Consider the following 15,626-nt stretch of genomic DNA (forward strand, 5'->3'; position numbering starts at 1 on the left):
ACAACACGGCACTGTCCCGGCACTGGGGTTTTAACAACCTTATCATAAATTTACGCCCGAGATTTTCAGGTGTGTTTAGCAGTTCTCTACATTTCAGGAAATGCGCTAAGTTGTGGCGTTTGTTGCATGTGCAGCGATGTTCAGCGCCTGTGGAAAGCACATGTATATCCTCCATTTGTGTAATGAGAATGCACGTAATCTTGAGCGCAGCCGCAAAATATTCAGTGGACGGCCATTGATATTACACTGTTCTGCTCATTGTGCTTTTACTCTCGGGCGTAACCTCCAAAAGGGGTGAGTACATTTCTGTTTTAACTAAATCTCCAGGCGGAACTTGTCCCCGCCTAAAGAAAGCACAGCTGATACGTCTCCCAGTGCCAGTCATTCTCCGGCACTCGTATATTTTTCTAGTCCGCGACCCCGGCTGCGAGTTCCGAGCAGCTGCGCCGGCCCGTACACAAGGCGGGGAGCGTCACGGTGGTCCGTATGGTACACGGGGGGTTTAAAAATGGCGTCCGCCACGGCAGCTGGTGTACAGAAGTGCCCCCCCAAACACGGGGTTCCCCATCAGGAAATGGGCTTCGTTTGGGATAGCGGACCGACAGATGTGCGGGGAGAGGTGCTGCAGGTACACTGCACTAGATAGACAGCATTTCTGTTTGGGTCGATCGGAGCAGCATAAACCAAGTATGAAGGAACGTCGAGATGATGATCACAGGTATTCATCGCTAACTGACGTTGCTGAACACCGACACTCAGGAATTGGATGGCAATTGAAGGGGCAATAAGGCGAAGCTACGGGTCTACGTAGATACAGGGAATTGCGTGGGAATGCGCTGAAGCAACGTATTTAGAGGTGCGGTGCGTGGTTATGCCAGATCATGTCAAAGAACACGAGGTGTTGCCTGGCCTGACGTGTTTCCATGCGCGGAGCCATTGTCATTGCCAGTTCCCACTATCTTTGTTCCGGCGAGCATCATTGACTCCGTAACCAGGTGTCGTAAACACCGGGATCGCTCAAGGCCTTCTAATAGGTGAGACGCCTCGTGGTTGTTTGAAAACAAATGCATTAACGCGCGACAGCGGCGATTTCTACACGAGCCAAGATTCCCACCAGCACGCGTTGCGACATACAACAGTCAAAGTGGCCGCTTGCAAACAATGCGGGGAACATCACATAGGAAATGGAGCCTTTGTTCTCAAGCAACAGCATCACAGTCCATGCTCTCTGAATTTTAAACGTCTCTCGAGAAAGAATACTGTACAGATGTACCGCTTACCTGCACGTAATTAGTACCGTGGTGGCAGTGAAGCTGTCAAGTCAAACGCCATAGCGTATTTAATTAAAATAAAATTGAACCCCGTTGAATGCTATGCAGGTTCAACACCATTTGTGTCGATATTTTTGAAATGTTGGTCGCAGCGCGATGTATTGCAACGACTAGTTTTTACAGAAATTGATGGCTTCGTGACCCCTCGTGCTGTGCGATACGGGTAGGTCGTATTTCCTTTTGCGCTGCGCACAGAAACATGTTCGTGTTACCAGCTGTCCTTACGCAACACATGTACACGGTGGTATATACATATTTTCACGCGAATCGGTGTTATCGAATCAAAACCAGAGTAGTGGCAGGTTCGTTTCTGTTAAATAACCCCCCCCCCCCCACACACACACACACAAAAAAAAAAAAAAAAACAGAAAAGGAAAAGATTCCTCGACCTGCTAGAACATTAGGAACGTCATTCGACACCGAGTGCTATATTATACGATGAGGCGTGCGATTTTACGAGTCGGCAAGACGCCGTGCGGGATTGCGACTGAGAATTGTGTCCAACTGAACAGGAACATGATGGATAAGGCGACGCCCGTCGGTAATCAGAGGAGGTCGCACGGGCGGTATCTCCTTAGCAGTCGACGGGGCTGGCCCGTCCGTCTGGAACAGATCAGGAGGGGGCCTCTCTCCGGCTAGCATTCGAGATGGGGTCGTGCGCCACTATTCCTTTCGAAAAGTAAGCACGCCAAGCGTTCACACTATACAGGATGTTCTACGCTTCCTCGACATTTTCAACGAAGATTCGCGCTATTTTCTTTCCATAAAAACCACGCATGTGAACACGTCTCCACGAACCGTACCTACATTGACCTGTACATATAAAATATATATCGAAGCTCTCTGGTACGCCTTACGGCGAGAGGGCAGATTGCCGTCGGGGTTCCTTCGGTTTCTCCCTTACCACCACTAGGAAAGCTGTTTGTTTCTCATTAAAGGGTTGCTGTGTTGGAGATCGTGTTGTTGTATTTTTCTTCGTCGTGTACCAGCTCGCGCCCCTTTCCCCAGAGCGTGGCTCTTTAAAAGGGTCTTTAATGTGAACGTCCTGCCGGCACCTGTTCCCAAGCTGGGGCGACATTGCTCCCCAAGACCAATTGATGCCTGCGCAGAAGCGGTTCCGCCGGAACCAGCTGTCGTCAGCTTCCGGCACAGGAAACCGGGGCCTGCCATGCGCGTAGGGACGATGGCTTCTGTGTTACGCTCTGTGTACGCTTCGCTCAAGGACGGCCGCCAACTATGGCGACATCAACATTAGGTTGCGCCATTTGTGCTTATCTAACTCGGCCTATTGTTCTTCATTAGAAACAGTGATGTAGTATCTGTAATCTTTGACCGCATATGTACAGTAGAAGTATGGACTCGGCCACCGTTGCGGTTATTACGGCAAACACAACGGGGACACGCGCCCACGACGTATAACAATTCTGCAGAGGGCTTCACTCCGTACCTATTTGTTTTGTATTGTTTCCGCACTTGTATGCACAACTACATAGTGTGCTACCGGAAGTCAACGCTAGATATTCGCTTCGTCAAGGGCTAGTACGATAACGGACTCATCTTTTCCTCCCTCGCACGAGACGTAAATGATTGTATACATATAGATGAAATATTGTAACGAGCAAAAATTCCAGAATGCTGAAGTTAAAAGTCACGCATCACTTGGCGACCGAGTGTTTAGGCTCGTGTCGGTTTTTGTATACGTGATGTATACTGCTGCAACGTCGTCACATTTTATTTAGAGACAGCGCGAGAACTGGGTGACACTGTATCAAGTGTCAGTTGGTCAGACCTTAGTAGAACTTATGTTGCTTTTGTAATAATAGGCCTTTTCGGGCGGGAGAGGGGGTGGCCTGATGCCTGCTTGGGAGTACAAAACACATGTATAGGAACACAGCGAGAATGGTGCATCTAACTGCATTTTTTTTTACATAAAATTTCTTAAATGCATCATATCCCTAATTAGGATTTATTTGAAATTTTTAGATGAAGAGTTTCGCGAATTGTCATGGTTATTGTACAGTAAGCAAACAGAAAACACATCCGAGGGAGCGACATCTTTTCAATACACGATACGGTTCTTGTACCGAAATGGTCGGATAAAACTAAATAGTGACTTTTAGTGCATCGTACGCTATCGCCTTTGCGTGCGTAAGGAATAGCGTTGGTGGTTCTGCGCGTGTGCGAAACATACAGAGTGTTTCGCTCAGTGCACAGAAACAACACGCTATTCCTTACGTACGCTACCCCTTACGTACGCAAAGGCGATAGCGTACGGTGCACTAAAACTCTCTAATGATTTGCCAAGAAAGCCTATATTATATTCCTATGGCTCGTATAGTCTCATTTGTGCGACACATCCTGCATGCCCAGAGCAACGAATCGCTGAAAAAATAAAAATAAAAAAGGACCAGAATACACTGACTACAGAAGTTCAATCGCTTATCAAAACACGGACGCAACTATCGACTATGTTATACGGCGCTATATTGTGTCGTTCATTCACGATAACTGCATGGTTGTGTGAAAGAAGGGTTGCCAAAGGGCGTACGTGTTCTAAGTGATAAAGAGATTCGCACAAAGCTATAGCGTTCTACCAAACAAACTCGGTCATCGGTACTTTTTCGCAAGCTTCCCTGCTGCCGTGGGAAGTGCACCTCCCTTACCGATATTTCCCCACGGTGAAAGGGGCGACCTTCACAATGAACGGGACATAAAAACCGGTAAGGTGAGGAAGGTCCCGGCTGGTGATTCCCCCCTCCTCCTCCCTTCCTTGTTACAGCCCTTGCCCTGATCAAAGGACCGTGCCCTGATCATCCGTGATAGAGCTTTTCATAACCTAGCTGTACGTGCAGTAATTTCTAACGTAAACGATGTACCGTGTTCCACGGTCGACTTATTTTTCTTACGTCAGCCAGAAAACAATATATGCAACTCGCTCCTCTCAAACGACTGTGTATGTAGATCGGAACATGAGTGATAAATGTTTTGAAACAATTTAAACATCAGGCCTACCTACTCTCCTTACACGTTGCTCCTCCCCCCACGACAGCGTGATTCCGAGTAAAGCAAAAAGAAGAAGAAGAAGTAAAAAAAAAAGCACAAGTCCAATGTCTAGGGATCATTTTCTGACGGACTTCGTAAAAAAATGTTGTCGTAGGTACCCTTTTAGAGCGTACGACGGTTCCTCGTGGTCCTTTGCAAAGCGATGCGGCCGTCGGTAAATTTCTCCGAAAGGCTCTGGAGAAATCCCATGAAAGCCCAGTGTGTAATTCCAGCGTGCAAATGAGAGGAAAGAGAGAGAGAGCACCTTTGCGCTTTTCACAAGCGTTCGTATCGTCACATGTCACTGCGGGTCTTATCGGAATTACCATCAGGGACATACCCAATAGATAATTCGTGACATCATTTCAGAGCTTCTCCTCTGATAATGCCGATAACACGCCATGTAACATGTTACGATACAAAGGGCTGTGTAGAAAGCGCAAAGTGTAAGCGCGGAACTCTGTCAAGACGACGTATTGCAAGATGTTGATGTTGCTACAAGCCTACAGCCGACTTTAATAATGCCGTAGTCTCTTTCTTGCATCTACATGTTGTCAAATACAAGAGGAAGTTCCGGGAAATGCGCATATTCTGAAATACCCCGTTTCTTGTTCCGCCTGCAGTATATACAGCGTTTCAGTTCATACGGTAACAAACCTTCCCACCATGGCACAGCCCCCAACGACCATAATAATATAGGGTGTCGGGAAGTACCCTACTACTCCCACTCACGCAAGATTCTCACTCACGAATATAGTAGGTCCGCGATTGTTCCGTGCATGTCGTCATTGTTAGAAGACGAAATAGGTATCTTGGGCCAGTTACTGGGTTATAGGTGCACTATTTCGTGCCTGGAGAAAAAGAAGTCTGTGACCACTCGTATTTAATCGAAGACAAGGCCCGCAGAGCGAAAACGTAAACGTGTATGGTCTTTCCACCGATATGTCGACTGCCTGCCTCCGGGACTATATATTTGCTCAAAGCTCCCGCATATGCACTGCACCCACGCACAAACATCAAAGAGGATGTAGTAACAAATGTGCCCAGCCGGAATTCCAGCTGGAAGCACCGAGGCTCCACATGGCCGAGTTACCCATTCGAGTAAATCTGTCGATGAGAGCTCTGTGGAACATCTGTTTCGAAGACAACAAAAACCCTGTTTGCCAAGCACGCCACGTAAGGTTTGCACTAGACAACGGAGGCCCTGTCCCACGGGCGAGGGTTAAAGTTCCAGAATGACATAGTGCGAGAACCAAGTTCCTTGGAAGCCATTTCACGGTGCTCTGCACCTGACGAGTCTGAAGACTATGGCTATTTTTACACCTCTTTCTGGTTTTCGGCATTTGTGGACTGGGATGGCGCCATTACTGACAATTCTTTTTATTTTTTCTTGCTCGTAAGGGTTCGCTTTTATCGACAAATCGTAAGGTCAGGTTAACAACCGGTGTACGACGCCCATCAGGCCCTTTTGCACTTGACGGGTTTTGAAGAGGAAGGAGTCACCCGAGAGAGACCCGCACGAGTTTGTTTTCTGTCTCTGCCGTAAGGTCGTATTAAGGCGTCAACTGGACCTCTCATTGTTTGCCTTTGACACAAGACACAAACAAAAAGACGCTACGACATTCTCTTAGGGTCCTTTGTTTCGTCCCTCCGCAGAAAAATCCAGGAAGAGGTTATCCCTGATTGTATGTGGGTCAACCGGCAACGGTTCTGTCCTCAGTAACAAACTTTTCCTTCAATGAGAAAAAAAAAAGTCAAAAACAATGGGCCAAGGCTTGACAGCACGGACGCTCGTATAACAGAATCAACCTGAACAATAGAAGATGCAGAGTGACATTGTTGATTTCTATGTTTGGTATTTTACGGAAGGAAAGCTGTCAGCCGAACCACCTTTCGTCTATGCGTTGTTATTGTTCCTGTGTACTTTGACTCATAGTTTGTTGTACCAACCACCGACATCAGGGTTTAAAAATCCAATTTTGGAGTATATTCACGTATGACACGTATCTAAGCACACCCCCGGTTACAGAATGGGGTATACGTTGCTCTCCCACTCGTCACGCGTCTTTCCGCAGATAAATGTCACGATGCTACGCAATCAAGATGAAACCTGCAAAATTGAGATCGTTACGACATGTGTCACCGTTGGAATCAGGTCCACCATCTCAGCCCGCAGGATGAAGTCAAGCAAGACGGAAGAGGTGGGAAGGTATATCAAAGCTCTGACCGGTCCCGTTTGCCCCCCTGTGCGCTGTGATATCTCCTTTTGACTGCACTATGCATTCGGAGCATCGCGTATTATGCATTCTTCTGCTGGTGGTGTTACGCGTATGGCATAGAAAATGTGGCGCTGTATCGCTTTACCTGTTTGCGGCAGATGTTTTTGTTTTATCGGACTGGTAAAATGTTGCGAGGAAAGTGAGCCGAGGTAGAACGCACTGAAGGGGAGTCTGAGATATTTAGTATAAGGGTAACACGTGCGTGTCATAAACTTTTACGACCTGGCCGGCAGTCTGTCGCCTACTGACAGGTGGGCGCAATCGAAGATAAGGGGGTAGAGCGACGATAAGGGAACGCCTACCCATTGCTCCTTAAAAGACACAAATGGAACTTGGCGGAGGCCGCAGCCAGTCGCCTCGGAGAAGTGCTCTACGTGCTGTAATCTCCGGAAGTAAAATGTCGCAAGAAGCCGCAAATGACAAATATGCTGCTGAAGGATACGACGAACAGGGAAGAATAACTCGATCTTGAGTAGCGATATAAAAAAGGAGGAACTTGTACGGTCTCACTGCAACATTTGGCTGCACCTCGTTTCCAGGAAAGACGAAATAAACCGTGCACAGAACATACCATGTGACAGGACTTCTGGGGAGGAAAAAAAAATCAAAAACACGTCCCATTGTAAAATCATTATGATGTTCGTCAAACTGACTACACGAGTTTTCATTCCGCGATCTGATGGTGGGACACAACTCCTTGATACATGGATTAGTGCTTCACGCACTGGGAGAGGATGGCAGCTTTCAATCACATATATCTTGATCACGGATTCATTATATCAATGTAAATATGGAGATGTTAGTCCCTGACTGGGTCGGAACTAACATCTCCATATTTTTCTTTCATATCCAATCCAATCCAATCCAATCAACCGCTGCGTCAGCGTAATTTATCCATTCAACCAGCCCTGCTGCTGGGTGATGAGCCCATTGTGCCCTTCAAAAGGACTTCCGATATTTTCGGGATCATTAGGTAGTCGGAGCAACCCTAATGAAAGCCGGACGTTTGATTTTACCTTCTTATTTTGCGTCCATTTTTACTTCGATTATCCCAATTTTATTCGCCGTGGTTCTGTATACGTTCTTTTTCCGTCCGTTGGAACATTGCAGCCAGCACAGTAGCTTCCGTACCATTAAATAACAAATAATCGACATCACAACCTTTGCCTGTTCGTCAACCAGAAAAGAGCACAACTGCGTCAACAGAACCAGCTCTGCGTCAACCAGAACAGAGCACAACTGTGTCAACAGTGTATAGGCTGTAACACCCGTACAAGACACCCATTGAAGATGCTGATCACACATTCCAAGACTGCCCGAGGTACAGCGCACACCGTCGTATCCCTGTGACATCGCTGGCCCGCCTGGATAATCGCCCATACTCCACCGAAAAGGTTCTTGGGTGCTGGCCTGGAAATCAACTCATACCTGCCATGCGCACCCGTATGCAATTCCTCGTCTCGACGGACCTCTTCGACACTCTGTGACGATCTTGGTGTGTTTGCTTTTCGTGCATTGAGTTTTTCGCACTTTCGCACATGACCGAGTTTTTCGCATTCGCGTCTGGGCATGTGTGCCTCACAAAGTGTATAGATTTGTATAGTTTTCCCTTTCTTCTTTTACCCCCACCCTCCTTTCCCTTCATTTGTTTTACATATAATGAGCCCTAAGTAACGCGTCCTTGAGTAGCCAGTCCCAAGTAGTTTGGGACTAACATCTCATTTCTTTGCTTTCAATCAATCAATCTAGCACCCATAAAGAGGAAGAGGCGAATTTGTTATGTCCTTCTCATATTTATATTACTTTCTTTTATGTGGCGTCAATTACGGGCAAGTTTTACAGCCACATTTACTCCACAGCTGCTTGGCAATGAAACGCAAAATTGGGGTCTCGTAAAGTGAAAGCAACAACGCGACGTGGGCTTTCCTCCTTCAATCATCAAAGGAAACCGCCACCGGGAGAGGACCACAGCGCCCCCAACCATGTGGATGCGGAAATGTCCACATGGAAACCGTAGAGCGCCCAATCGGTTTAATTGCTCCTAACAGAAGGGGAGACAAGTCGACAGGATTCCATTGGGGGGTCGGCGCTTCTGCTGCCTCTGTTAAAACAATTTCGTGGAATTGACGTTTCCAGACTTCTTCCCTTATACGGACCCCAAGCAACAGGAAAGCTGACGGCGTCACTTGGGCGTTCTGGTGGTTTCTATGAGAGCATTTAGAACCAGACATCAGTCACCCGCAGTACACGTAAAAGTAGAGCGATGCTAAGGTATTCTTTTTCTCCCTTTGTTTCTTATTACATGGATTCCAGGGTACGTAATCGAATAACACGATGCACTGTTTCCGAAAGAGCGCCTTGTGGTCCTGTACACGGTGCGTCTCTGACAAAGGGAACACGGACCTTCTTTGTGAGGAAGCGCCTGAATTTACTGGGCAACGAGCGCATGGGGGTCGACCTTGCACGCAGCACCAGGTGCGCACGTTCAGGTATTTTTCGATGCTTCCCCACTATGTGACGTGGAAGCTAGAGATGCATGTGCCTTAATTGGATATATAAGACTATAAACTGTCATAACGAGCCACAAATACCGTTCATTCCCATGTCGACCTCTTTGGCTCCCGCGCGTACCAATTCCTTCAAGGTCTATCATATGGAATTCACTGGTAACTACTTAGCACGCTTTCCGTTTATGTAAACGTACACATAAACACGCAGTCGTATCATTTTGTATTACTTTGTCTCGTGTACTTTTTGCTTTTGCTTTTCTTGCTTTTCTTTCGTGCGCCAACACTAAGTCCTTGTGCTGTTCTTGGGTACGTAAAATACAGATTATTATTATTATTATTATTACTAAAATTACCGTGTTTGCCAGTGTTGACATTCACTATCCAAGATACACCTCCTGTATAAGTGTGTCCAACACCGACGTTTACAACGTAAATGAAGCTCCAGCAGCACAACAAGGCACGCGCCGGCAACTCCAAAGCACTAAACCATATATGTCTAAAATGAGCGAACCAACCCGGATTTAACTGTCGCCTTGTCTGCGCATTATCCTTATGGTCGCAGTATACCACAAAATTTATGCCGCCCAGAGACGTTGGGTCTGGGTGTTCCACAACGAGAGGAACGGAGTACCCGCCCCTGATCTCGAATGCCCCTTCGGCTCTGCAACAACCTCCGTGGACGTGTCATGTCGACCATGACCTTTCTCCTTTGCCATAATAATTATGGTGACGGGCAACCGTTATATGTTCCAGGTGAAATGGAGCCTTCTATTGAACAACTTCGAGACGCAGGTAAACAATCGCGTGGGAAAGGGCGTTGTACAATTGTTTCTCCGATGCCACGGTCTCGTGCGGACGGAAGCAGTCCGGGTTCACTTCCGGTCTTCATCGGATGAACCCCACAATGCCAGCTTCCTCCGGATATCGGGCTATATACTCCATTCTCGGTGCTTCCGCTCTAACAACGAGAGAGCTTTTGTGAGCGTGTCCGCTCTGTGACATCACAGCGTCCACGCGCGTGACACCCCCCTTCAGTTGAGTTTCAAGGTTCGCTTGATTTAAGTTAAAACGCTCTTACGCTTCAGGTTTTCCCACAATTTCCTCACCTTTGCTAATCCTTGCCACACTGTTGCGTGAGAGTATAGTAATTTCGTTAGCCTGTCATCTCCCGCTTTCGCGTGTATCTTTAGTTCCGTTCGATGAAAAAAAAGAAAAAGGCTAAACGTGATACTTCGAGTGCTTGAGACCACAAAGTGCTATGCCACAAAACCGCAAGTTTTAATTCTGCTCGTAACATACGCGCTTCTACAAATAATAATAAAGAAATTTAAAAAATAATAAGAATTATCGAAATCATTCTGCTGTAAGTCAGCACTTTGGAGCACCGAGCCGTTCAATTACTGTTTCTGTAGGAGCGGAACTAAAAAAAAAAAAAAATAATCATATTAGTGCCTTTCAGAGTGGTGGGCAGTAGTTCCATTACATCGAATTGTTAACTAAATCACTTTATATGAACTTGTATGGTAGTTGCAACTACTAAAAACAATTTAAAATGCATAGTCAAACTACTTCTTGGTAGTTAACTACAATATTTTAACTACAAAACTTCAGCAGCGTTTTTTTTTTTTTTTTTTTTATGTGCACTCACCCAAGACCAATTATACGATACAGATTGGAAGAAGGGAACACGCCACTGAGGTAGTGACTATTATATCGGCACAGGAACAACAGCTGTAGGACGCTTGATTGTACATACCATTCAGCATGGGGTTAAACAGATTAAATCTTTCATGAAGCAGAAGAGGGGCAACAAAGCACGGAAGTAACATCTCGTGCGGCAACTAACGTATTTATTGTAAATACGTGCTTTCCAGATGAGGCCAGGTGATATGCTCTATACTAATGCCTTCTTTGTAATATGCATGAAAAACTTGAATGCTTTGCTCGTATGCCAATTGCCAACATATGTAGCATTCCGATATATCACATCTAGATTATGTAGATGTTTTTTCTTTCTTTGTTTCGTGTTAGCGCCGCGAAGCAACTGTAGCTATGAGTGGCCTATAGACGTGGAAATTTGCAGAAAGGACAACAGGAAGGGAGGGGAGACAGGGGGTTAGTATGCGTCCTAGGCCGACTTCAAGGAGAAGTGTGCCGACATTCGTCTGGAAAGTCCGCAGGAAAACCCAGGGAAAACCCCTGACAGCACAGCCGGTGCGGGGCGGATTCGAACCCGCCTCACCTCCCAGTCTCGTCGTGGAAAGCGGTCACCCTAACCACTACGCCACGAGAGCTGGTTTATGTAAATGTGATGTCAGCCGTTGCTCTGACATGAGTTGTATGTATACTGCTGTATCTCGTTTCACATTGCACGAAAATGTAATTGCGAATGTAGTTGAAAAATATTTTGCTGTTGTTGCAGATGTAGCTTAGCTCCTTGTCGTAAAATGGATTTAGTTGGTGATTTTCATTGCTTTCTAAAGTGGTAGTTAGCAGTTGTAACGAACAACTACTTTCACTGTAGTTAGGGTCCAGCATTGCCTTCCAGACGTGGAGGGTTGCCTCCACATCTGGAAGGCAGAGTAATGGACCCTAACTAGATACGTATACTATGGCATTAACATTTTGTTCGCAATTGCTACAGAGCTACAATTTCCGAGATCAAAGTTCTGTTATTGAAAAGGGGGAGTATAGTGACGTCACTGGTTTCTTCACTCTGAGCATAGCAGTATAGGTGACTTCGGTTCGGGTGACCACCTTTTACGATACTCACGTATATCATCACTGGAGTAATGAGGTGAACAACCGGGAGAAAAACAACGCTTCAGCCTCACGCTCTCGCGGCGTGAGACGGATTCAGGACTAGCGTTCGTTTTTGTACCTGGAGAGTGCAAGAGCCTCTCTTCCTATTCGCTCCCATAATGCCCTAGTGTCGGACAGAGGTCTCGCCATTTCCATAAATAAGTCCTTGTGGAGGTCGATAGCACGAGTGTGGTAAAAAAAAAAAAAAAAAACGTATACATATATGTTGTGTACTGTACGATTGCCATGCGGTTTCGCCCACGAACTGCCTGGACCAGCTGGCGCCAAAACGGAGCGACACCCATGGGGACAGCCCCGCAGATGATCGCGTGTGACTGGTAAAGAAGTCCGAGTAAGAAGCATCCGACGCAGCAGGTGGAAGACCCACCTGGGTGAAGTCAAGTAATTATTTCTGAAGCGACCAGCAGAATGCTAATCCTCACTACGCCTACGTCAGTTCCGTAAAGCGGAGACGACCCTTCAAGGATGCGACCTCTGCCCCTTTTGCTTGGGTCTGACGTCACTTCACTAGGACGCACCTACTTCACCCTCCTCCAACGCACTGCCCTAAACTTGATTGTTCATTGATATATCATCGACCTCGTGGCACAAACAACATCTGTTGCCCGCCTTCCAGCTTTGGTTGCTTCCTCTAGCAGTCGTAGGACCATATTATTATCGCTATATACCAGGAAGACACTGTAAGCCCAAAAACGTGGGCCGTATAATTTAGCCGGTCACTCCGTTCGATAAATTTATTTCACGTTTCAACCGTCGATTAGTACGATTTTTATCTGCTGGATCAATCGGGCCATTACGAAAACTCAGCACGACTCCCAGGGATGTTAGCCTAAGTAGCACTGTACCGAATAAAATTAGCACGGGACGACAACTGACACACACGTTAAAATAACATGACCTTCTGTGTTCTCATGTTACCTTTCATATCGATCGTCGACATGTGGTACTTGGCTGAGAGTTATTTCAATGGTTTGACCGTACCAGTAGAAATATTTGTTTCTATTTCTGGGATGTGCTCAATTGAAATATGCTATTGAGATACGCTAAATATCGCACAACCCCACTATATAATCCAAAGCGTCTAGTCGGTACCCATCCCTGCACTAATTACATTGGTCAGAACCGCTACGATTACGTGGCACGGATGTTCGTCTCATTGGAGTCAATGCGCGGGAATTCGCTCTCACAATGGAAGTTGTCAAGCAACGTAAAAAAACATTACCTAGTAGTCGTACAATTGCGCGCTCCATGAACCATCTCCATACTGTATAGCACGCTTGTACAAGATACTGAAAAAGGTACTTAAGTTAAGTTACTGAGTACGAAGCGAAAAAGTAAAGTGAGTAGAGTACTAAATACTCAACCTTCGAAGGTATTTTAACAGAATACTAAATACTTACAAAAGCATACCTCGTTACTTTCAAGAGACTATCAAGTTACAATTTGTGATATACTTACTGTCAATCAAATACAGAAGATAAGAACGGACATAATTCAGATACTCTCGTTTTCCCGCGATGTCTTCTTGGTAGATGCTTTCCGACGCCATTGTCGTGTGGGCAACCACACGAACGCGACTCCTGATTGCCGTATGTAATTGCAGATTGATTCAGGTGTTGTCGAATGGTAATTTCTGGCAAACTGTGTCACATTATTCTCATTGTCCCGGAGTCTCTGTTAATTTGTTTTGCCCACACCGGCCTTGTGACGTCACCCGCGGAAACTGGTCTATACAATGTCGCACGCGCGGATTCCAGACGCTGTGCTCAGAGGAGAGGGAGAGTCACACAAAACGACCGTAAGCGAGCAACTACACCTATGACATAAATCAACTGTTCATTTCAGGTATTAACATATTAAATAGGGATGTGCAAACCGGATCCGCGAATCCAGGAATCCTCGAATCCTAGGCAGGGATTCGCGATTCGCGAATCCGAATCCCTGTGCCCAAAACGGCTAATCGAATCTTTCGAATCCACCAACCACGTTTGTCTGTTTCTTTTTTTCAAATTGGCGCCTCCGGAGTCCGCCGAAGGCCTGATTGGCCGACGGGTGTTTTCTTGTTTGTTTGTTTACATTGCTCTGGACTGAAAGAATTCAGAACTGTTACATTACAAGTCTAAAAGTAACCTGTTTTTGATTCTGATTGTTGCTTAGTTTTACGGAAATAATTCAGACTCGAGTATTTATGCATTTCTTGCAGTCGACGAACAACATGTTAAATAGCGATGAAAGATGAAAGTCACTCAAAAGGTTAGCCATCTGTAGGGCTCGAACCCACATCTTCTGGATTGCCGGTCCATGTCCACATGTTAAATAAATTACGTTTAAGAAGAACGATATGGGTATATTTTCTATTGAAACTGAAGCATTATTTAATTTGTTAGGTATCATATTCTACTTCAAAACACTTTTCACAATAAGTGTTTTTTTTTTCTCCTGGCTTTCTAAATTCTTTTTAAAGAAAGGATTCGAAAGATTCGAGATTCGTAAGATTCGTGGATTCGTAGAACCTTCCTTGGATTCGGATTCGGATTAGAAAAATTTTGGATTCGTCCCACCTCTAATATTAAAGTATTAGCCTTCCTTGCTCGCTATTACTCCATGAAACACTTACCCTTCCTTTTCCCTGGCTTGGACAGACCCCCCCCGAGCATCGACCTGCATGACCTTCGGGCCAACACATCGCCCCGCGTATCCACTAAGGGACCACCGCGAAGCAACTGTGGCTATCAGCGGCGTACAGACGTGAACAGATTGGAGAAGGGGACAGCAGGGAGGGTTACTATGCGTCCTGGGTCCACTTCAGGGGGAACTGTGCCGACATCAGTCTAGAAAGTCTGCCGGAAAACCCAGGGAAAACCTTAGATAGCATAGCCGGTAGTAAGTATACCGACCGCCTCCCAGTCTACTTTACTACAGCGAGCGGATGCATTTATCAACTTATATCTACTCGGCTATGCCGCTGGTTCCAACCAAAACAGACGAAGTCTTTTTTTGTCTCCCGAAAAAAAGAAAAAAGAAACATGAATGAAAGGGAGTATCTTAGGAGAAACTTAAGAAATGAGTATATATTTAAGTTAAGATATCAAGAATCGTAACATACCAAGTATTTAAGATAGAGTAACTTGAGTAAGTATTTAGGTTGCGTACAAGTCTGCTGTATAGTGATAGTGCTCACAGAAGCAGCTAAACCTTCGAGCCAATCATTCTTCGTCGTTTTTAGGGTGCGATCCAATATGCGAGTGAAGTGACCAGCCGCGTGTGTTCCCCCGAGAAAGTGACGCAATCTCTGTCCTGGCAGAATGTCACTTTTCCTCGCTGACGTCAGTCCCCTGCGCAAGCCACCGTAACCCATTTCTTGATAGTAACGAATGCTGGTAAGAGAGGAAAATCCACAAGCGGCGCTCCAGGAATAGACGCCTGCATCAATAGCGGGATTCCCTGCAATGAGTGTGATGACTCATGGGGACGATCGGATAGAAGGCTCAGCCGGTCGATCAGCATTTCCATCTCCTTTTCCATGGAACTGATCATACGCCGGATCAAATATCTAAGGAATCTCTCTGGAATTTGTGTCAAAGCCTTCGGGACACTTCTATGAATTCCCAGCTAAAAGGAAAGTTACCCAAGCCATGCGA

At 46.0% G+C, this 15,626-nt stretch overlaps 1 protein-coding gene across 2 annotated transcripts in view; it reads right to left on the bottom strand.

Annotated features, from left to right (window-relative positions):
• LOC135377587 (uncharacterized) overlaps positions 1-15,626 on the bottom strand; it is a 50,442-nt gene that overhangs the window by 8,075 nt on the left and 26,741 nt on the right. Inside the window, exon 1 of one of the 2 annotated variants that reach the window (XM_064610114.1) lies at positions 5,088-5,107. The exons of the other annotated variant lie outside the window; for it this stretch is intronic. The gene's annotated coding sequence lies outside the window, so the exon portion shown is untranslated. Of the gene's footprint in view, positions 1-5,087; positions 5,108-15,626 lie in introns of those variants that run through there. 2 annotated transcript variants of the gene reach the window in all.

The sequence above is a fragment of the Ornithodoros turicata genome, chromosome 1 (assembly GCF_037126465.1).
Source record: "Ornithodoros turicata isolate Travis chromosome 1, ASM3712646v1, whole genome shotgun sequence".
NCBI classification, from domain to species: Eukaryota; Metazoa; Arthropoda; class Arachnida; order Ixodida; family Argasidae; genus Ornithodoros; species Ornithodoros turicata.